This window comes from Lathyrus oleraceus, chromosome 6, assembly GCF_024323335.1.
Source record: "Lathyrus oleraceus cultivar Zhongwan6 chromosome 6, CAAS_Psat_ZW6_1.0, whole genome shotgun sequence".
NCBI lineage: Eukaryota > Viridiplantae > Streptophyta > Magnoliopsida > Fabales > Fabaceae > Lathyrus > Lathyrus oleraceus.
Window position 1 is genome coordinate 206,750,278 of NC_066584.1, and position 24,715 is coordinate 206,774,992.

Below are 24,715 nucleotides of genomic sequence, written 5' to 3' on the forward strand. Positions count from 1 at the left end.
CCACTAAGGTGAAAGGGAACATTCTTAACTTCTTTGCTTCCTCCGTGTGACCATCAATTTTTAGAGTGTTGCTCATGGTCAAAAATCTCTGCAAATGCTTGTTTGCATCTTCATTTACCTTTACAGTGAAATGCTTTCTTTCAAGTTGATTAATAGTACTTGGATGTAGCTGAAAATTAGCCACGTTCACCGGTTGGTTGACAATTGTTAATCTTTCGGTTGGTGCATTTGCGCCTCCATAGTCACCCAACAGTCTTTTTGGTGGTGGTGGGTTCTCCCCCATTATTTCGATCTCTCTCTCTGAACCTGATTTTGAACCTGAATGAATGGAAAATTGTTCTTCTTCTGATTCCAGTCTTGCTAATCTAGCTTGTCTGAGTCTTGCACACAAAGTTCTTTCGATTTTTGCGCCAAAAGGAAAATCAGCTGAGGCCTATTACCATACAAATATCAGACAAACAATTAGTTGATAATGATTGAAATAAATAACTAAAAGAGCAGAGAATAAATTTTAGTTGCAGAGCAACAAAATTTCAATTGAACTAAATTTAAACTTTATATTTGGCAGTCCCCGACAACGACACCAAAAACTTGATCGGTAAAATAGCAAGTGTATTATTTTGCCAATGTAGTATTAATAAGGAAGTTTCTCAAATATCGATCTTGAGGACTGTGCAATAATATAAGTTTAAATCGTGATTCAATTAATCAAAAACAGGAGTTTTGAGGTTTGGAATAAATCGGCACTAAAATTGAATTAAACGGAATGCAAAATAAAGCTTTTACACAAATATGAAAATTATACCAAGGTACGGTGTGTGATTATTTCCTGCAATGACCTTGAATGTAAATCTCCTTAACCAGTTCAAATATTCAATTACCAGATCTTAAAATTGTTTCCTCCTAAAACCTTAGAGGGAAATCTTTGGTCATTCATTCTAATACCTAAGTCCTTAGGGAATTATGAAGAAATCAAGCTTTTTTGAAATAACAAGATATAACCAGTAACCATAGGGTATCCCTAGTCCTAGGTGATATCTACTACAGTTTAATTGTGCAAAAACCTTAACAATTGTAATCCCGCAAATTGTTAACCATATAACAATCCTTATTTTTTCTAATAACGAAAGCATTACAAACATTTCACAGTTAAATTGAATAACAAACATAACATTGAGGGAATTAAGAATTCAAAGTCATTACATGATCAAATCAGGGACACCGATTTATTTTCATAAAACCAATTTATAAGTGGATCGCTTCGGTTTTAAACCGGTTTTTCAAAAAAAAAAATTAAAAAAAACAGTTTTAAATCAATTTCTTTAAAACGAATTTTTTATTTTCTTAAAAAAATCAATTTCAAAACCAATTTTATAAAAAAAATAGTTTTTAAAACTATATTTTTAAAAAATCAATTTTATATCAAAAATAATTTTATTTTCTTTTAACTAACTTTTTTATTTTCACTAGTTATAAAACTATTTTATGTAAAAAAAATATTTATTTTAAAAAATTACTTTAAATTTGACTTTTATAATCACCACAAATAATATCTCGATTAAAAACAATCCCAAAGTATGATGTGTTACATAAAAACGGTCATAAAATAAAATAATTATGAATCATATCTCTATAAATCATAATTGTTCATAAAATAAATAATTCATCAAAAAAGTTGTTCAAACTTCTAAAATCTCTCATAATTGTTCATAAACAAATTTTATGAGGTTTTAAAATATTTTTTCTTTTAAAATTTAAAAAACATAAAAAAAAACAAATTTTTTATTAAAAAAAATAACAAATATTCAGAAAAAAGAAAACAAAAATATAAAAAAAAAACTGAAAATAATAAAATTATATTTTGAAAATTAAAAAAAAAACTAAAAAATCTAATTTTTTAAAAAAAAACATTTTTTTTACTGAAAAAAATACAAAATATTTTTGTTAAAAAATATCTTTTTTATTTAGAAAAAAATAATAATTTTATTTGAAAAAAATATCAAATATAATTTTTTCGAAGAAAAAAAATCCAAATATAATATTTTTTGAGAAAAGAAAAAAAAAATCTGATTTTTATTTTTAAAATAATTGTTTTATAAAATTTAAAAAAATTTAAAATATAAAATTGATTTATAATGTGATAAAACATGAAAACATACAAATATAAAAATTTAACGCATAGTAAATTTTGGATACCCAGATTTTTATTTTAGCATTTGGTTTGGTTTTTTTAAAGTGAAACAATTTGGATACCAATTTGGTTATGGATAACCGGTTTTTTTGCACACCCCTAGTCACTGATCAACTAATCAATATAGCAAATACCCAAAACGCCCTCCGGGGTTATCAATTCTAAAAATCAAGTAAAATTAGAAGATGAGGCGTCCAAGCCAACACGGGCCGTGTCAGGCAACACGGTCGGCCGTGTTGGCTTACTGTTTCTTGTTTCCATAATGCCAGTGCCAGACCTGCTGACACAGACCGTGTGAACTGACACGGGCACCCGTGTGAGTTGACACGGGCACCCGTGTCAGCCCAATGTTTTCTTTCAAAACCTTCTCTTTTATCCTTCCCCTGACACAGGCCGTGTCAGGGCCGCTGTATCTTCAAAACTTCTTCACCATGAGCTCGGAACGCCCGATTCCCTTGGCGAGTCTTTCGGCATTCTTGCTTGCACCTGAAAACCAATAGAACTACCAAAAGAAAGCATAAAATATAGTACATTGACAAAAACCAAAGATAATAATCACACGCAAATGGAAATGCGAACATACAATTTACTTGAAAAAATAATAAAAGGTAAAACAAAGTGTTACCGACTTCGTGAATTAATGTCGAATGAGTGTCAGAAAACTAGTAAAATTGGTGACTGATCAATGGCTTACATTATTTTTCTTATTTTGATGAGCCATAAGACAAAGATTGACATTTTCTTCTTCATCACTTGAGTTATCATCGCTTGAGGACTCACTATCGCTCTCCCATGCAATGTATGCTCTTCTAGCTTTGCTAGATTTATTGTGATGTTTGTCTCTTCCTTTGTCTTTCTTCAACAAGGGACAGTCCGACTTATAGTGGTCGGCCTTTCCGCAATTATAGCATGATCCTTTTGACTTAGTTGTCTTACCTTCCTCTCGATTTGGGAATTTTGATTGTCTTCTATAGTTGACAAGATTTTTATCTGAATGTTGAACTTCATTCTTTCTAAGGTATCGGTTATACCTCCTTACAAACAACCCCATGTCTTCATTCGAATCTTTATCATTATCACTTGACTCACTCTCACGCGTATCATTGGTGGATGACTTAGATCTTGAAGCCTTTAAAGAGATAGACTTCCTTTCAGTGTCCTTAGCTTTCTCCTTATTTTCCTTCTTTTGACTCTTCTCATGTTTCTCAAGGTTCACGAGCTCTTGCTCATGCTCTTAAAGCTTACCAAACAATGTTGTCATGTCCAATGTTCTTAGATCATTGGCTTCCTTAATCGCGGTGACCTTTAGTTGCCAATCCCTATCAAGAGATCTTAAGATTTTGTTAGTAGCAACATCATTAGGGGTAGTTCTATCAAGAGCATTTAACCGATTGATTAGATGAGAAAATCACTTTTGCATATCGGCAATGGTTTCACCATCCTTCATATGAAAAAGGTCAATTCTTGAGTTAAAATGTTGATTCTAGCTAGTTTGACATCATTGGTTCCCTCATGGGTAATTTGCAATGAGTCCCACATAGCTTTAGCACTAATACAATGGGAAACCCTATAATACGCATCAACACCTAAGGCGGTGATGATCATATTTCTGGCTTTCCAATCATAGCTATACTTTTATCATCTTCTTCATTCCATTGTGCTTCAGGTTTAGGTATAACAACACCATCCGCATTGGTCATGGTTATTTCCATATGACCGTCTTGGATGACTTTCCATACCTTCCTATCAATAGAGTTGATACGGATACACATATAATCTTTCCAATAACTGTAGTTTTCACCAGTAAAAATAGGCGCTCTATTGTACACCCATTTAGGGTCGTCACTCATTTTCTAAAAAGTTATATGCAAAGCACTAGATAAACCAGGCTCTAATACCACTTGTTAGACGATAGTACCGATCTAGAAGGGGGGTTGAATAGATCAGTATTTAAAATTGAGCGCTTTTTTAAAATTGTTTTTAAAGGTTACGAAAGCTCCCTAGACCATAATCTTCTAAATGATTTGTTAATGGAAAGATCAGATATGCGTGAAACCAAATGGAATAACTATGATAGAGATAATCAACCACTATCTTGATCAATCGATTAATTACCCCAATCCTTGATATAGTTACCACTAATGATGAGTTAACACAATAAGAGAACAAGTAAAATATTGATATACTTGTGTGAGGTTAATTTTATCAAACACTTGGTGTGCACTCCACACCAAGTCTCAATTTCACTAAAATTGAATGTGCAAAACTTTACTTAGTTGCAATCAAAGTGATTGCACCAATTTATCGAACAACTTCTATGCACAACAATTAAGCGAGATTAATTTTACTATTAATTTCACAAAAGACTCAATTTATGCAGAATTTAAAGAGTTAAAAGAAAGAGAGAACAGCACCAGATTTGTTTAGGCAGTTTCCCTTTCGTCCTCGCTTAGGGTACGTCTGCCCCCAATTCTAAATCTAGAATTCAGATATTTATTAATAAGTTGCAAAGTTAATACAAGAGAAGAAATGATCACCACCAACCAACCTCAAGTGTTGTTGTAGATCCTATTCACTTCTCTCCCCTTGATTCGAGTAGAACCAAGTCCTTCAAGCGTTCCGAACAAAGCTCCGGTTGTAGATACCTTATTGCAAGAACTCCATGTTCTCCAAAACTCTAGCTCGACTGATTTCAATCGGATCTGTGTGTAACCTCCGGTTGTAGCTACCTTATTGTAAGAACTCCATGTTCTCCAAAATTCTAGCTCGGCTGACTTCTATCGTAAGACGCTTGAACCCTAACCTTTCTTCAGAATCCTCTGGTCACAGTTACTTGTTTGAACTAACCCACCATTCTTCAAACCTTTCACTCGGTTGAATCTATGAAGCAAAGATTAGTGCATCCCCCCCCCCCCCCCCACCAATTCTTGGAGGACAAAACCCCAATGGTCTTATTCAAGAAAAAAACCACTCAAAACCTCTACCCAAACTAAGATTACACAATCCTATTTGGACGTTATCACCACAACAATACACAATGATCAACAAAAATTGTTATGTGTAGTAGTTGAGAAATGCAATGAACAATAAAGATGAAGAGGAACTTTAATGTATATCTTTCACTTTTCTTGTGTTGTTTGTTGAAAAAGAGACTCTATAAGATATATATATATATATATATATATATATATATATATATATATATATATATATATATATATATATATATATATATATATATATATATATATATATATATATATATATATATATATATATATATATATATATATATATAATGCATGGACCAAGTAACAGACATAACAGAATAATTTTGCAAAAATACACAGCAGAAAATTGAGTACCAACAGCGACCACTCAACCTGTTCATACCCGAGGCAAAACTACTCAAGTGAAGCAGGCGATGAGTCGACTCAAACAGGGTTTTTCCAGAGTTGAGTCGACCTATGACTCGATCTGTTCAGACCCGTGGCAACATGGTTCAAATGAAACAGGCAATGGTTGGACTCAAACAGGGGATGAGTCGACTCAAACAGGTTTTTCCAGAGTTGAGTCGACCTATGACTCAACCTGTTCAGACCCGAGAGTTACGCTCCAAGTCATGAGTCGACTCACAGTTCTACCGCTCCAAGTCACGAGTCAACTCAAAGTTCTTAAACTGTCAAAAATGAGTTTTTGAGATGTATTTTGGTCAATTCAAACCATTCTCTTATGAACCTAAGGTACCAACGATGATCAAGTGCATTATTCACATCTATGATATGCTCATATATGCATGGACACATTGAACTTATACTTTGAGCATGTTAGAGGATGAATGCATTCTATGATATGATGACACCGTCCAAAATACACATTATGAGCAACTAAAAAGGTTTGACATCATTAAAACAAGGAATCAGAATCTTTGCCCTCACAGGCACAACCATTTTTGTGGACAAGAGTGCCACTTATGTGGATGTCGTCTACCTACGAGACTTCGAGCAGATCCATGACTACAACTGGCGGGCGCTTATTTGGTCAACTTATACTCTAAGTTATCAGAGGGTTGTAGGTGGAAGACGAAGACATCGACATACAACATCACCTTGGTTACGATTGTATTTATTGGTCTTTTAGTGTTTATGTGTCATTTTCATTACATTTTTACAAATCCCTTACAAATGATTTGTGTGTTCCAACACTTTTCAGCTTGGATCCTCCAGCACCTCACACGCATCTCCGGCTGGTCGTGTGTATCGACTTATACTAAGGATATGCCACGTGCTTCTGCATTTTCCCCGCTCAGAGGCAACCAGGCGTTAGAGTTGTTTATAGTGTATCTTAATCACTTAGTTTCTGAGGATATGCACTTTAACAACTATGTCATCATTGTGAGACAGGGCCATTTGACGACATAGTATTGTACTCGGGATGGTTGACTTGCGATTCACGTCTCACATTTCTTCATATGCCTGAGTGTGTCATGCGGTAGTTCGACTACACTCAGACTATTCCTAAACACCATGTTATCTCTACTCCCCATGATATGACAAGTAGAGATATGGATGCAATGTTTGATGATTATCTTAATCATCTGGCACCGGAGGAGGCATATAGTACCGTAACTGAGAGCAAATGGAGATATGCCGATGGATACATCGGGTGGTTCTTAAGGGTGTCACATTTGTATATAGTGCATGCTGCTCCAGGAGATCCACTAAGGCAGTTCATCAAAAGATACTAGAGGAGGAGCAGGAACAATTAGATCATGCTCGTGATGTCTTGCCTAGATGTCGTCATAATTTGGAGATTGTGCAGGAAGGCATTGACAAAGGTATCTTTCCTGATGGGTCTGAGGTGAGGCAGGTCCTATATGCCATTATGACGGAGGCACGAGAGACATTAATCTACCGGAGACAACGTCAGAGGATGGAGGTTATATGAGACCGATGAGCTCGGAGAGCTCTAGTGCGACATACACAGTAGTTGATAGTATTTGTACTTTAGATTTATTATCGATTGTATTTTATTTTGACTTATTTAGATTATATTGTGTGTTTCGACTTCATTGTGTATTGACTGATGACTTATTTTAATCATCTGGATTTATATGTCATTTTTTTGCATATCGATTGTATGATTTAATGTTCATCACATAATAGTGTCCTTAATATTTATAAATCGTCATTTTCATCTGAATAATCATAAAACTAACTTAACTTGTATTGTTCTGATATATTACGGAGATGCGTCTCCGTAAATCCTAAATGGAGATGTATTTAATGTATTTTGAAATATTACGGAGATGAATCTCCAAATTAATTAATGTTTTAACTTAAAACAAAATGTTTCCAAGATGTATCTCAGAAATTTAAGAGATATTTGAAAATTTTAATAGAATATTTTTTTAGATGAAATAAGAAATTCTCTAATTTTTTATTGGATTAAATTTGTTTGTCCACAAACTTTATAATCCAAACCATGGACAGTTTCCTAATAACCGGACGCTGGTTTTTCATATGTAATGCCCATGTCACATTGCTGATCAACTATTCGAATAAAAACAAAAAGATAAATAGATGCTACAATTATAAGAAAATGTATAGTATTTCCTTAGACGTCACAGCTGTCTTTTTAGTCTATTTAATAATGTCGGTTACTAAAGACAATAACCGTCCTATCAAAATTATTTTCACAACAATCAACTTTGAATTTCAAAGTTGCCGGCAGTTATTGTGACTTCTTAATATTTTATTTAATGTTTGATTTTTTTATTGATGCAATATGTACAGATATTTATTGGAAGAAATCAATTTTTAAAAATAATTATCCATTATTAGTTGCGAATAGGTCTCTAAATTTTTAAATTAATAGTCTATATAACTATTTTAGATTGAAAATCAAACAGAAGTTTATAGATTCATTCATTGTTCTCAAGAATCAATTGTCGAAGTTGTTGTGGGGGACACCATACCTAACAAGAAAAAAATTTAGTTGAAATATTTTATAATATTTTAAAAAAATAAATAAATAAGTGATGACCGATGAGTGGTCACTTCCCTTTTTTCCCACTAGTATGATCAATAAATGATTGCAATTTGCAAAGCATGAATCTGTCCAATTATATTTTATCATAACTACTTTTATATTACAACAAAGAAAAAAGTCGTAATTGAAACAAGTTGATGGGTCACAGAGAGATAAGCACAAGACCTATAAAACGACCCGTGAACAAACAATATTGAATACCTACAAAATCAAAAACCTAATCACAAAGCAAAAAAATACTATAAGAAGAGAAAAGGCAAAGCTTGAAACATGAAAGGAATAAAAAGTCACAAATAATTTTAATATATCAATGGTCATCTCTGTTCCAGGTGAGAGAAACACGTATCATAAGAGTTCATGGTTTAGATAGACACCATCGTTTCCTTTCGGAGAAATTACTGTGGTTGCTCTTTTTGTTTGATCCTATGATGATACATGTCGCTCTCACCTTGAGCAAAGCTGCCCAATGCTTCATAACATCATGAAGGAACTAAGAAACTGCCATTAATTCTTTCCTCTAAATCGGTAAGTTTTATCTTTAGATTATTTTTTTAGTTTAGTAATTTAACACTGGATTAACGTCTGTTTGTCGTGTGTTTGAAGACACTCTTCTATGTTTTATACGTTTATTATCTAAGTTGGATTAACGGAATATTGTATTTGAATTGTATGATAAGGGATCCGATTGTTTTGTTTTTTTTTAAAATGATTTTATAGTATTATATATTTTAGTGTAAAAAAAATTTATAAATTTTTTTTTCATAAAAGATTTAAATAAAAATTTTGTTTGAATAGTTATTCTTAAAATGTTATTTTAGATATTTTATCTTTTTATCGAAAAAAAGTTTTGATATCAAAATTTCAAAAAATCACTTAATTTTGAAACTATTTCAAATAGTTTTTTCTAAAAATCATTTTTGAGATACAATTTTTTTTAATTATGATTCTGATTATGTTTTGATCTTCAATAATGTATATTTATATCATACAATAAACAATTCAATCTTTTAATTTATAAAAAATAAATTTAAAAAAATTCGTAATATTTTGAAAAATATTTTTGTAAAGTTCATTTTCAAAAATAGAAAGAAAAAATCTATTTTTTTAAAGCTAAAACAAACTGGTTCAATTTTCAAAAATCATTTTCAAAAAACTATTCTCAAAACGCAATAAATAAATGATTAATGAAGCAAGACGTCTGTTATAAGATCGTTTTTAAGAAAATTGTTATGAGAATTGTTTTTTCTTGTATTTTATCTTTATATATATATATATATATATATATATATATATATATATATATATATATATATATATATATATATATATATATATATATATATATATATATATATATATATATATATATATATATTAGTTACATCTATAAATTACTTATATATTTTCTTCTCTACATAATTTTATTCTATAATTTTTTACAGATTATTTTCTTTTTCAATGTTTCATACTTCTTTCTATCATTTTCTTAAATATTTTTGTTTATTTATTCTACTTGTTATCAATTTTAGATGTATTATCGATTAGTTTTTTTATTAATTAATTTATTATACATGTAACGTAAATTTATTTATTAATGTTATATGCATAAGTAATCGTATGTTAGTAATTTGTATAGGTTTGTATGAGTTTTAAATAATTAAGTAGCTGAAAAATATGAGCTATTAGTATAAGTATACAAAATCTAAGATGTATAAGTGCTGAGAATAATCTACTAATATATATACTATTAACACTCTAATTACTCTGAACACCAACAACACAATAGTACTTACAAGCAGTGAGAAGTCCGAAGTAGAGGTGCTGGATCCGCCTAATAAGAAGAGAGAATCTCAGTGAATATGTTTAGCAGAAGTACAACTGGAAAATAAGATCAACAAATTCTTAAGATTTTAGAAATACAACAGTTCAGCGAAATCTATCCATTTGTTAAAATTCTATTAGGATCTTTTGTTAGAATATTTGCAATCCCTGTAATCTAGGATGACCCTTGGATTGATTGAGCACTCATGATTGAAAGGAATTGTTATAAATAGGCTATCCAAATGTTGAATAAAGCAAGTAAAATTTCCTTTTCTCAATGTCCTTGTAAGGAGGAGGTCCTTTGTCCTACAACTCAAGGAAATCACATGTCTAACAATTTGGTGCTCTCATTGATCCTCCCACACACTTGTTAACCGTGGCAAATCGACCCACAAATGCATAAAGACTCACGATTTAATAGAAAAAGTCAGACTTCATCATTAACCAACTTGCCATACTTACCACCCACATCTAGAGATGGAAAAAAAAAAATATACCCACGGGTATCCATAGAATAAAGATAAAATCCGTCACAGATATGAGACACGTAGTTTAATAGATATCAATAAATAAAATAAATAAATATTTAAATATCTATTTTTTAATGGATATGGATGCGGGTTAGATGATACTCGTGCCCGCGGATATCCATATCGGTTAACAAATTATAAAAATTATTTAAATATATAATTAATTTATTATACTTTGTCTTTTCATCTTCTAATTTTTTTTTAAATTTTCTTTAAAGAAAATCTTTCTCATTCCATACAAATCCTATTTAGCCTCATATTTAAGTTTCTTCTATATTCTAGACCTTACTTTAACAATTCCACCGTCCAACTAACCAATTTCATTCTTCTTCTATCTAATCAGTGTCTTCCTTCCTACTCCCCCGCCGTCCAATCTTCCACCATAACCACAATGATAATATTTTTCATTTGTTTTTGTTAAAAATGAATTGTATTGATATTATGTTTGGATGTTATCATGTTTTGGTGAAGAAAAAGAAATAATGTATGAAACTTTGTGGTTAAATTGAGAAAAAATTGTATGGATGTTATGTGATAAAAACTTTATGTCTTTCAAAAAAGATAAAATTATTTTGTTTCAAAAACAAATTTAGAGAAAAATATTATCCATGGATATCTATAAATATTTGCGGATACCTTCAAACTTGCGGATTATCCGCTTAGCAAATACCCACACTGATATGAGGCGGATACAAATATCATACTTATCCAACGGGACGGGCACTGATATCATACTATCTGTCCCCATGGATATCCATTTATATCCCTACCCACACCACCACCTACACGACCTCACCTGAAACTCGAGGTCCCCTGTTTCAATGACACATGGGATGGATTTTTAAAATTAATCAATTTTTCGAATACCACAGAACACCAGAAGAGGAACGACTCACCGTCGCTTCTTTTACATGGAAGGATTCACCTTGAGCTGGTATCAATGGACAGTTCATAACAGACTCGTCTGCACATGGTTTGAGCTATTACAAACATTGGAAACACGATTCTCCCCTAGTTATTACGATGACCCAAGCCAATCTCTGTTCAAACTCTCTCAGTGTGGCTCCCTCAACTAATACCTCAACGACTTTGAACTTTGCTAACTGCATCGTCGGTTTACCTCAATCCTTCTTCCTTAGCTGCTTTATTCCAGGCCTCTCACCAGAAATATTGTTGGTGTAATTCCTAAAGGCCAATAGTTCTATTAGAATTGGTACTTGTATCAAATTATTTATTAATGATTAAAAAAAATTCTTTATTATGTTTGTTTTTCCAAAATAATAAAGTCCTTATAATAGCTAGTCCGTTTAATGAAATGTTAAATGTGACTTAATCATGAGATCCCATTAAACATAAGGACATTATTCTTAAAGTATTCGTAGTCGAGCTTTATTGTAAAGTGGGATAACATTAAAGCACTAAGATTGTTATGTGGATAGACTGATGATCACATCTCATGGATCATGGATAAAGAGTTATCAAGTCTTAATATACATACGGATATTATGAGTAATATTTATACCGGATTGAACCGCTATGCGAATACTACATATACTATTATGTGAAGTGTCATAAGTTATTCTCATAGTGATAGTAGTTTATACCACCCTTCAAACTAAAACCACTATGGACCCTAGTGTCGCGCCGCGAAAAATACCTGAGTGCATCGCATGCTCGAAGATACAATAAAGTCTCCACCAAACTTTATTTATTCCCGAAAGAAAGGGAAAATATCGATAAAACCCAAGGGAAAGAGAAACAAGTAAGGAAGTTGGTTATGTAAGGGGATTGTATTAGTACCCCTCACATCCGTTGTACTCAATGAGAACCATTTTAATTGTTCTTTGCGCTGATGGATGTTATTATCTAAAGGTTACTTGTGAATGATAAAAGGGGAAAATAAGTTTATTAATTAGTGTGCTCGGAAAGGGTTCAAACCCTCGTGCCTACATATTCTCATAGTGTAATGAGAAAATCAGAGCTTTGTAGTTCATGGTAGAAAATACAGATATATTGGTTGTTTTTAGGGAATAATTATAATGGTATCCTAGATGTGTGTAGACGTGAGCTAATTTGATCCTAGCTCTAATGCTCTAAGCTTTTAGTCTAACTGCTAAGGAACGAATTATAAAAGTTCTTTTATGAAAAGAAGAGTTTGCTTGAAAAAGGTTTGTGTGATGATAGAAAAAAGAAAGAGTTGATTGAATATAACAAAAGAAAGAAACTTGCTTAAAGTGTAAAAGAGTTGTTTGAACGACAAAAGTGTTGTGAAATGAGAAAGAAGTTGTTTGTGTGTGGTGATAGTATTGTTTGAACCAAAGGTTATGTTGTTTGGATCCATAAAGAGTGGTGTGTCTGAACCAAAAAGTATGTGGCGTTAACCAATAGATGGTGTGGTCAATGCAAGGTTGTAGGATTTTGCCTAGATATAGGGATTAAGACCTACAGAAAAGGGATGTTTGCCTAAGCACAAGGTATGACAAGGCAAACATGAATGATAAATGGTTTGCCTAAGCACGAGAGGTATGACAAGGCAAACATGAATGAAAAGGGGTTTTCCTAGGCACGAGAGGTCTGACAAGGCAAACATGAATGAGAAGGGGTTTGCTTAAGCACGAGAGGTTTGACAAGACAAACATGAATGGAAAAGAATTTTCCTAACCATGAGAGGTCTGACAAGGCAAACATGAATGAAAAGGAGTCTTCCTAAGCACGAGAGGTCTGACAAGGCAAACATGCATGAGAAAGGGGTATGCCTAAGCACGAGAGGTCTGACAAGGAAAACATGCAAGAAATGAGGTTCTTGGTTCAGAGATGGGTGTTTAACTATGAGGTGATTAATCCAAATATTGTATGGAAGTACAAAGAATCGATTGTTTGGTCCAAATAGGAAATGTATCATTGATGAAGGTTGTTGAAGTGTTGCGATGTTGTCTATGGAGAAGAAGACTTGTCAATTATTTGATTTGAATTGCACTACAGTTTACGAACGGAGGCAAATACTTTGAATAACTGGGGCATATGCCCCATACTCAAAGGTACTCAGAACAAGGATATGAATAATCCCTCTCATCCTTCTCCGTTGCTTAAGACTCGTGGCGTGCGTTTCACATCGTAACTGACAAGTGTTGATATGAGAATCTTTTTGTTATGCTTAATATTCACAATCTTCACAATCTTGTATGATGTCTAGAGCTTGAGTTTGACTTAAGTTGAGATCCAATGCAGTTTCAGTACCAAGGATTAGTCATAACAAGTGATCAAGATGCTTCTGATCACTTGACTAGGCAGAGGCTCAGATAAGTGAATGGACCATTTGATCAAAGGTAACTTTGATCAACTAGTCAATCAGGAATAATATCAGAGTATGGATAAAGCACAAAGATTGTTGTTAGATCTAGAATCCTAAAAAGAGATTAACATGTTAATCATGATTTTTTTCTAATACTAACCTAAAGTTTAACTAAACAATTAAAAGTTAACCAAATATATAATGTGTATCTAATTGGAAACTATCCTAAAATGTTAATTGAAAATGATCCTAAAAATTAAAGATTAATTATCTAAACTAATGGTGTATTATTATTTTTCAAAATGGATTTTACATGGTAAAAAATACAAAATCTAAGTGTATTATTTTCTAAGGTATTTTCATGAAAAAAAAAGAAATTAGAATGATTTAAAAGAAAATATCTAAAAAGATGTTAACAACAATATTAGAAAAAGAAAACAAAAAAATGGAAAAAAGCCAAGATACGAAGAAAACGGGAAGGGGTGTAGGAATGATTTGGTATGGGCTAGAATTAGCAGGCCCAAAGCCTCTCATGTCAACGAAAGGGAGTGTAACACATGGAGTGAGGTGAAATAAGTAGTTGGTTGGGCCTGAATGGCCACTGAGCCAAAGCGAATCCAACATAAGAGAGAGAGGGGTCCGTGTTCAACTTATTCCCATTGTGTGCTTCTCATTCAAACATGTGAACAAAACTTCAGCTTGAGCAAACAAACTTCACCGCTCCGGAATCGCCTCTGGCGGCGACGGAGGTCCAAAACCTCCAAACAACACAACAACACGCTCATCTCAGTCCCCTCTTCCATAACCAAAAATCCTTTTCCTTTGATTCTTCCTAATTACTCTGAATCGAGGCAAATCATAACAAACCCTAAAAACTAAATCCATGAATACAAGGCGCTAAGGAAAGGAACTTAGTTCAAACCCCAGGGGTTTGACTCCTTCAACCTAACTCTACATCACAATGGCGAATTTCAAGCAGGAGGAAAGAGTATCGAATTACTTGCGAGACTCATATTCATCTCAGAGGTAGTTTCTATAAAGGAGATGAAGGCGATGCCAGAAAACCAGAGAGTACTCCTCAAAGGTAGGTAATTCAAACTTAGAACTCTTCTTCGCGAAAATTCTCTTCTTCTTCTCCAGGAACTCTTAGTCTATAGGTGTTTTTTCCTTGCTTTTGCCTTGTGTTAATGTTGCTCAGTGTCGTCTAGGTTGCGTGACTGTGAGAGATGCAGAGAGAAGGATTCAATTGAGAGTGAGGGAAAAATGCAGAGGGATTGGGATTAGATTCAGAGTGAGAGTGATAGGATGAGAGATATATTCAGAGTTCCGTGAGCAATGATTATTTTTTGATTATGTGTGATTGTGATGGATTCTAATAGTGAGGAAATTGTTGCCGAATAATTACAGTGTCTTTTTCAATGATTGAGGATGATGATGAATGGTGAATTGTGTAAAGTGATTGTGTATGATTAAAATGCTTGTGGTTTATGAATTGAAGATTGAGTGAGGATTATATAGGGTGAATGCGTAACTGATTCGGGTAGAGTTGAGAAGGGTTTGTTTGTAGTTAGGGAAGTTAACTTTCTATTAAACTTTCAAGTAAAAGTTTGTTAGATGTGAATAATATGTTAAAGTTCTATTAATCTCAACTGTGAGGTGTTTGAATTTTGGTTAGCTTTGGAAATGAAATAGTCAGTGATGGTGTTAAGGGTTGTTAGCTTGCATTCTAAGTTTCTAAGTTGGAGACTTTGGATTTGTGTTTAGTTAGTTGAATTGGAATCTGTTTGATTCTATTATTGGTGTTTCTTCTGGTTTATTATCATTGTTACTTGATGCTTAAAATAGTGGTTTCAGACTGAAAGGGATGCTCTTGGAGCTCTTATGCTTTTGTTTGCTTTCTTTATGCTTTTTGGAGAATGGGAATTCACTTTCCAATATCATCTCTTGATAAAGGCTTATTTACTATTCCTTAACTCATTAGTAGAATTGGAGTCATTCGTGTTATTGTCATGTCTGTTCTATTGGGTTTTGGTGTTGTAAACTTGTCGTAAAGTTAGTTATCACTTTTCATCAGAGAGATTGATGAAACTGAGATTAAGGCCTTGGAAAGACAATTAATGCAATCAATTGTGACTGCTATATCAAAGAAAAAGAAAATTATTCTTGGTCAATCGGAGATGGAAAACAACCAAGGATCTGAGGATAAGTTAATTGCCAGGTCATTTATCAAACATATTGTCGATACATTTGTTCGATATGTGTAAAAGGATAAAAAAGAGAAAGATATCAAAGTCATGGAAGTAGAGGTATTGGTTTTAGAATAATTGTTCTTGGATATTTATGAGCTTTTTCAAGCAAAAGAAGTTACCACATATGCAAAATCAACTAAGTTATGCGTGTTCCGTTTATTGTGTGTATAAAATAATCAAGTCATTACAAAGTGTTATTTTAAAACAAGCCAGTTCAGTTAACCCCGTGACAAGGATGATTAGTATATTCCTATAAGTTTTTGATATTGGAATAAATGCAACCTTATTATGTTAGAATATTTCATTGTTATTCATCGGAATGTTGGTTGTGATATCAGTGCGTGAATTCTTAAAAAAAATATTCTTGGTCAACCGGAGATGGAAATCAACTAAGGATATGGGGATAAGTTAACTTCTAGGTCATTTATCAAACTTATAGTTGGTACATTTGTTTGATCTGTTCAAAAGGATAAAAAAAAGCAAGATATCAAAATCGCGAAAGCAGAGGTGCTGGTTTTCGAAGAGCTTTTAAGGAAATTGTTCTTAGAGATCTATGAGTTTCGACGAGAAAAAGAAGTTTGTGCATATGCAAAATCTACTAGGTTATGCATGTTCCATTTATTACGTGTATAAAATAATCAAGTCATTGCAGACTGTTATTTTCAAATAGGCCAGTTTAGTTGACCCCGCGACAAGGATGATTAGTATATTCCTATAATTTTTTTATATTGGAATAAATGCAACCTTATTATCTGAATATATTTAATTGATATTCATCGGAATGTTGGTTGAGATATCAGCGCGTGGATTCTTACCGTTCACCAACATCGAAACGTGTAATCGCATCTTTCACAATAACGACAACTCATGATGCATGAAGGAATGCATGCATCATCACAACAACCCAACAACACAAACGGTAACACATCAACAAAATAATTTCATCTACAATAGCAACAGGAGTTTCACATCTAAACTACATATCTCAACTCAACATGTATTCATTATAAGTATAACAATTCGTCTTATAATCACATCAACATTATCACAATAACTGCAATGGTTCATCTACCAAACATATAAACCAACATATTTATCAACACAATAGGCATTTGAATAATATCCAAACATTTCACCAATCACAACCACATTAAAGATCTGAGTGATGGATTTCTAACGCTTCAAATGACACATCATTTTGACATACAGATCAAACGTTATGGCCAAAATCGTCGAACAATGCAAAATGAACATTCTCCCATTAGGTGTAGATGCATGACTCGTATGAGTCGATGCATAACATGTACAGGTCGGTGCATGAACCTCATTTTTAAAGCATGTAGCATTTTGTTTGATGTGCTGAATGTATGTGTCGACTCATGACCGTTACAGGTCGACGCATGACCTTCATAGGTCGACGCATGACCTTCATAGGTCGACGCATACTGCTATTTTTTGTCAAAAACTCAATTTTTAATCATCCAAAACACTACCTTATGTAACAATGATCCTGTGAATTCGCAAGTACATGAATCGCGTCAAAGTAATATAAAAGAATATTGATCCCATAGAGACCAAATCGTCAATCTATCGATTACTATCGTTACGGTGTTTATCTAAGGCGGTACAAAAGAGATATTGGGGTTGCAAAATAACGGTAAATAATAAATGCAGTGCAGATAAAGATAAGTTTGAATGTATATCACGTCATTTAAGTGATGTTTCGATTGTCTAAATAGAACTACTTATGAGGCAATATTTTCTACTCTTGAAAAGAATCCATTTAACAGGAACTGTCGCTTTCGCGTATTCAGAACCGAGTTTACCCTTAAATTAAGGCCTTTTATTGTCACTTATAAAAGGTGCGCAGAACACTAAAGTAGTAAACTTATTTTTAAGAAATAAGACTCGTAAACTTAGTTGAAAAGTGATTTTGATTTGGAAAGTTTTACCCAAGGAGTTTCCTGATTTTAAATCTATCAACGCGTCCGAAAACAGTTTCAAAAATTGTTTTTCCTTAAAGCAATAAAAATTCCTAGTTAACTACGCTAGGGTGCTTTCACACTCCTTGAATAGTTAAAACTAACCAAGTTTGTTTCAGAAAACTCAAGTTAAAAATCAAAACCACCTTTAAAGTACTTCTACAGATTCAATATGTGAGACATCTCTTTAACCACAATCCTTACATTCTAACCTTTAAAAGATTTAGCCAGACATGGTAACACAAACAAACACAACGGTATTGATCATGATGAAAAGTTTGTTTTAGAATGTGAGGCGTAAAGAACGAGTAAAGCGCGTAAAATAAATAAAATAAAGCGTAGACAGAAAGTAAATAAAATAAAGCGAGACGGAAAGTAAATAAAATAAAGCGAGACGGAAAGTAAATAAAGTAAAGCATAGAAGGAAAGTAAATAAAGTAAAGCGTAGGCAGAAAGTAAATAAAGTAATGCGTAGGCAGAAAGTAAATAAAATAAAGCGAGACAGAAAATAAATAAAGCGAGACAAGTAAATATATAAATAAAAGCGATAAATAAGAACCTGCTCCAAATTGAGGGCTTTAAATCTGGTACAAGAAAACTAAACCTCCGACTCTAAAGCTAAAGACGACAGCAACTCGAAGTGACCCAACTCAATCTCACTAAGGTGCGATAACCCCCCGATGTGACGGATTACCGCTTTTACAAATGATAAATATAGGCTTATTGTTGTAAACTAAGTTGGATGATTTGAAAATGAAATGAAATGAACTATTTATAGATGATTTCAGCAGCTTGCAAAGACCATGGTGCCCTCCAACTTCTCCTTAGTGGGAACGTGATTTCCAAAGGTGGCGCCCGCCATCCCCTCATGGCGCCCGCCATCCCTTCATGGCGCCTGCCATGTGTGTAAATGGGAAAGATCATGGGAATGTGGCGGTTACCTCCTGGTTGAGGGCTGATGAGTCATGCCTTCTCCTATAGCGGCAACCATGTGTACAATATTCGCCGAAAAACCCTAATTTTAGGTCTTTTTGCTTCGTTTCTTCTCAAAGGGTCCCGAAAGTGGTAAATATATGAAAATAACATAAAAGAGAGCATAATACAAATAAAATGATAATAAAGTCCTAATAAATATGTGAAATCCGAGTCAAAAACACGGTGTAATTCAGTGTGATCAAATTCTCCCACGCTTAAACCTTTGCTTCTCCTCAAGCAAAACTCTTTATAGTTTATGCAAGAAAAACAATATCAATCTATAGTTAATTCAAGGCAACAAAAAACTTATGAGTTCATTCAAGGAATGTATTGATAGGTACTAACGAATCGAACTAAGGATATTGTAGTGACACTTCCCGCAATTGCGGTCATAGGCTTCGTTCCTATACAAATCAATCCACATTACCCCACCATACCTAGGCCTTCTTTTCGTTTTCTTAAAGTCCTTTTCATTCAGGTGCAATCACATTAAGCCTGTTATCCGTACAAACTCATAGTAAAGTTACCGGTTAGTGATTATGATCTTAAGCATGGGGCTCTGGTACATAAGTTGGTGTAACCCCTTTATTTAATCCAATTTGCAGTTGTGGGGGATTGGATCGTAATCCACCCTACCAAGTTCAGCACCAGATACCTCTGAACCAACCAACAAATAGGCTTATTATTTTTTATTTTTCTAAGCATGGAGCTCTGGTACATAAGTTGGTGTAACCCCTTTATTTAACCCAATTTGCAGTTGTAGGGGATTGGATCGTAATCCACCCTACCAAGTTCAGCACCGGATACCTCTGAACCAACCAACAAATAGGCTTATATATATATATATATATATATATATATATATATATATATATATATATATTTATTTTTCTTCTGCATGTTTCGCATATGTCTTTATTTTGCTAGGTTAAATGACCGTGTGAGAGTCACCTAACCCGGATTTTCATATGACTTGAGAGCAGAGCAGGAATTTTTGTGATCATTCACTTATTTTCATCGGTCCCCTACGTAGAGCATGCTTAAGTCGGAGCTGACTGCAAGGATAAACTACTTAAGGACTTATTTGGAACAAAAATTGAGGCCACAATATATGGGGTATCAGGATCGACTCTTATAATCATGAAACCTACGGTGTTAAGACAATACCGATTTTTAGAAAAAGTTTTCCCAAGTCTTTTACATCCCGTCATAAACCTGTCTTAAAGCCTGAATATTCAAGATGCACTATTTTCTTTGCTCAAAATTTGTTTTGGTAAGGTTAAAGAAATGGGAGAAATACAGATACACTACACAGATGACTCGTCAGACGCACGTTATTTTATTGAAAGGAAAAACAAACAACTAAAACAAACAAAACATACTAAAAATAAAGGAAAGTGATAAAAAGTGATAAAAATAAAGGAAAGCGATAAAAAGCGATAAAAATGTCCTCCCACACTTAAACCTAATATTGTCCTCAATGTTTCGATATGAGATAGGATAGGAGTAACCTGGAAGAGAGAGTGAGAGGACTATGGGTGATCACCGGTACCGTCACCGTCACCACCCTGATCAGGATGCCTGGGTCGACGACGTCTCCTACGAGTACTAAGTCCTTCCTGCAGCTGCTGAGAGCGACCTAAGAGAGATCCTTGGATGGCCTCGATAAGAGCGAAGTGACGCTCATTAGCCTGTCACTAGCGATGCTGCTCATTAGTGATCGCAAGTAAAGACTCAGTGATAGTCCGATGTGCTTGCTCACCACGCTGCTGGGAAGCTACCATACAACTCATATTATCTGTCAGTTGTTGGTTTATGGTATTCAGGAGGGTGTCACGCCTTTCCTCACGAGCCAGGTGCTCGCGCCACATCTCCTCGGTGATGTAAAAACCAGGAGTGGTACCTGCAAAATGGTTAGAGGAAGAAGGTGCAGTGTGTGCAGGTGATGCAGTAGGAATATCATGAGCAGGTGACTGGTCGCGTCGGTCATACTCATTGTCGCTCCCTTGCTCATCGTCCATAGGAACGTTAGGTGGCAAAGGACCGGTAAAGGGTGGATCATCAAGATCATACATCCAGTTCCTTGCATGTCGCACATCTGTACGTTGAGAGCAAGGTAAAACAACACTGGGTACAACTGCACCATGTATCATGAGGTGAAAACCACCTGCTCGCCGCACCTTGCATAATTTCATATCTTTCAAAAACTTTAAGTTAATGGTGCGGCGAGGGAGTGGTTCCAAGGTGGCTAACTCAGCTTTGAGATTTAACGCTCTAGCAATGGAGGTAATCAAACCACCAAAAGAAATGGTTCCTCCCTTTTTAAGAATGGCATACATATGGGCCAACATAAAAGGAATATGATTGATCCTGCGATTAGTGAGACAATCCTGTAAAAATAGCAACTCTCGGGCATTTACTTTGTTAGAGTTCTCCCGACCAAATATAGTACATGCCAAAAGGTATCGAAAAATACGTATGGCCGGGTTATGAATATTAGAAGCTAAAATTCTTTCAAATGAAGTCACAACCACATTAGATAATCTATTCCAAAAAGTAAATGCTTTGAGTGCCCATTCAGCATCTAAGGGCGTCTCACAGATAACACCCTCACCGTAAGGCATTCCTAGCAAACCCGCTAAAGCATCGATAGTGTATTCGTATTCCATATTAAACATTCTAAAACAGACGATACCTACCGTGCTAGCAGTGCCAGGGTAAATAGTGTAAATTAGGGAACTCAAAAATTCCCTAGTCAGCCTATCATAGATGGGTGCTTTACTAGCAAAAATATCGTGTAATCCTAAGGTATCAAGCATGTGGAAAACACTATGGTATGTTCCTAAAGTGTACAAACAATCTTCGTCGACATACCTGGTAGCGAGGATCTCCCAAGATTGCAATTTTTGCAAAATCTTGCTTTGTCGCTCACCGGGTTTTCCTCCACGAAGAATGATGTTGTTGAACTCCATTCCGACCATTAATGGTGATTGTAGAGAAAAATGGGTATTTATAGAAAGGAAATGAAAAATGGAGTTTAAGTGGGTTTTTGGTGGAGAAATGGAGAAGTGAAGTTTGGAAATGGTAATGGCTTGGAGTCAAAATGAGAAAGTTGTGATTTTTCGTGAACTTTGGTGGAGTTGAGAGAAGGAGAAAATGGGTTTGGAGAGGTTGAAGAAGGTGAAAATGGTGAAAATATGGGTTCTATCCCGTTAAAGTTGCAGACTTCATGGCGCCCGCCATGTCTTCGGTTTTGGTTGGGTCGGATTTGGTCATTGCTACTTGGGTCTCAACTCTTTTGTCATCATTTTTGTAAGAAGGGGGGGGGGGGGGGGGGGGGGTGCACATAGGTTTCTATGAATGCTTTTTTTTATTTAAGCTTGATAAAACAAAATAAAACAAAATAAAACAAAACAAAATAAAATAAAATAAAACAAAATAAAATAGTAAAGTAAAATAAAACAAAATAAAATAAAATGGACATAAAAACATAATAATATATATATATATATATATGGAGAGTTAATAATAATTCACGAGTCCAAAGATCTTAGGAAAGATAAAGCAAGCATAATGTCAAAGGAAACAAAACATAAGCATGAATAATAAATAACGGGAAAATATGGAAATTCAAACGGTATTTCTCGGTTCGTGATGACATCAATGCTCAGGGTATAGTGGAGTCTCCTCGACTTCGTATCCTCGAAGCTTTGTGATCTGGCGTCGGAGGTCGGCGATCTCATCATTCAGTATATCAGTTTTCGTGTCATGTGAGGAAACTGATACTTCGACCTGCAAAGCAACGTCAGCAAGCTCCTGGCGAAGCTGGGCTATCTCCATGTGAAGCTTAACCAGTTCAGACTGCATGCTCGGACTCTGGAGATTTGGATTGTTGGTTCGTACTTTGATTCTGATAGGTGCGATTTTTGGCTCGTCTACTGTCTCTCCTTGCCCTTTTATGGCGTAGGCCCAGTTGGCCTGATCAATAACACAAGTTACCCGAGGGTCCGATAAAGTGAAGTAGTGAATAGTCTCACCCTCGATTAAGAGCCTGTATTGATCCGGTTGGAAAGAAGATCTCCTCATGAGGCCACGGTCCAAACAGAAGTCAATATCCATCAAGGTGTAGCTGCAGTAAGACGTCAGGTGAGATAGTCTTCTATCAAGTCCCAGGGCTGAGGCTATATGAGTCATTGTGCTTCCAACGTGTATAGGGCTCACAGCGGAGCGAGCATTAAGATATATACTCTCGATTAGGAAAGTTCTACAATCTACTGGGTGTAACTGAGTGCTACAGTACATAAAGAAGATCTCTTCAGCACTCACATGCGTGTCAAGGTCACTCTTCCCCAAGAAGGTGTGGGCAATGATCATCTGAAAGTATCTGAAAGCAGGGTTGTGAATTTTGTTGGAGATTTGGGTGGAAGGGTCAGGACTACCTCCACACGTAATGTCACTCTAAAACTTATCGACGTCTCGGCTCAGAAAATAGCTCATGTAGAGCTTAGATGAAGCATCATATGCAGTCTGAAATCCAAGTAAGTCACCGAAACGCTTGTGGTTGAAGGTGTATTCTTCCCCCAAACAACCTAAAATTAATGTATCCACCATCACTGGCGTGACCAACATAAGGCTCGTAGGTCAGCGAGCTCAGGAACTCCAAAGTCAGATTCCTATAAGTCACATGCATAACATCAGTATATTCATCCCATTGCAATTGATTGCACAAATGCCTGACACTAGGCTCAATGCCTAATGCCTCCATACAGCTCGAGTCGGGATATCTGGTGGGCAGCATTGGGCGTTGGGAAAGCCTGGCGTAGCGCTGCTCTTGAACTGGGTCACTAAAGATTACTGGCATAGTGTCGATATTCTCCATCCTGAAAAGTTAGGTTAGAAACAGAGGACACCTGAAATCGCAAATATTATTATTGTTAGTCTCCATATAGATATACATATAAAACAACTAAAAATATAAATTGAAATAGTAAAAGTAAAGGAAAAGAAATCATGGGTTGCCTCCCATGCAGCGCTTGTTTAACGTCGTTAGCTTGACGATTCGAACTTTATATATTAGAGGTAGGAACTGGAGGGTCGATCAGAGTTTGGTCATGACATTCTGTGGGGATGTCACCTCCTTGGTACTGCTTTAGTCTTTGTCCATTTACCACAAACGGATTACAGGAATTGTTCCAGATTTCAACTGCTCATAATTTTAAGATTCTGGAAACCTCAAAGGGGCCTGTCCATCTCGAACGCAGCTTACCTGGAAAAGTCGTAATCTCGAATTGAAGAGGAGAACATAGTCGCCTATATTAAATTCCTTTTTCACAATCCTTTTGTCATGTCAAGCTTTGGTTCTTTCTTTGTATATAACGAAATTCTCGTAAGCGTTCTGGCAGAGTTCCTCCAATTTGTGAATATCAAGGATTCGCTTCTTTCCAGATGCTAGGTAATCCAAATTCAGGGTCTTGATGGCCCAATATGCCTTGTGCTTGAGTTCAAAAGGTAAGTGGCATGACTTCCCGTAGACCAACTGGTATGGTGTAGTTCCAATAGGGGTTTTGTAAGCAGTTCTGTAAGCCCACCGTGCTTCTGTTAGCTTTTTAGACCAATCTTTCCTG

At 34.8% G+C, this 24,715-nt stretch overlaps 1 pseudogene; it reads left to right on the forward strand.

Moving 5' to 3' along the window:
• Positions 1–8,332: 8,332 nt before the first annotated feature.
• Positions 8,333–18,714, forward strand: LOC127092470 (GPCR-type G protein COLD1-like; annotated as a pseudogene).
• The last annotated feature ends 6,001 nt before the right edge of the window (positions 18,715–24,715 follow it).